The sequence below is a fragment of the Macadamia integrifolia genome, chromosome 9 (assembly GCF_013358625.1).
Source record: "Macadamia integrifolia cultivar HAES 741 chromosome 9, SCU_Mint_v3, whole genome shotgun sequence".
Classification (NCBI taxonomy): domain Eukaryota; kingdom Viridiplantae; phylum Streptophyta; class Magnoliopsida; order Proteales; family Proteaceae; genus Macadamia; species Macadamia integrifolia.
In genome coordinates, this window is record NC_056565.1 from 33364346 (window position 1) to 33365100 (window position 755).

Consider the following 755-nt stretch of genomic DNA (forward strand, 5'->3'; position numbering starts at 1 on the left):
TGCCGAACTGCCGATTGTTTATGCTGGCTTCTCCGGTTCTCCCCCAAATTTCCACCGCTCTGTTTCCCAATCTATTTCTCATAACTATGATCGTGAGTTTGTGACTCGTGAGGCTAGGAGTGCCGATTGTTTATGCTAGGTTTGGTGCTTTGATGCTTACGACTTGCATCAGTTTCTTGTCTCATTCACAGGTGAAATACTTATGCTCTGATAATGGGTTCTTGTTGCAGGTTATTGGTGGAAAGAGTCCTGAGACAGGGGATTTAAGGTTTTGGGACAGATTCAGCCGAAGCCATGGCGATGTGAGCTCGGTCTAGATCTAAAGGAGGTTGCTCGACCGTGAGGTTGGTAGGCGGTTTCTTCAGAGGTTGGTTTCTTCAGAGGTGGTTTCAAAGGTTGGTTTCAGAGGTTGATACTCCGGTAGTCGTGACTCATGAATCGTGACTCCGGTCACTTAGACTTGAGTCTCTTGACTCTTCTCTGCTGGTTGCAGGTATGTGTTCTTCAATTTTTTTTTTCATGAGTGTTTTGTTCAAGCTATAAAATCTGAAATGTGTTCTTCAGTTCTTTAAGTATGTGCTTTTTCTATAGTATTTTTTTTTTCGTAGACCAATCAATATTCATTTATTAACTCTTCTCTGCTGGTTGCAGGTATGTGTTCTTCTAGTTTTTTTTTTAGTTGCTCTCTCTTTCTCTTGCTCTCTCTTTAGTTCTAGTTCTTCTCTATTTTTGCTTTAATCACTTTTGTAATAGGT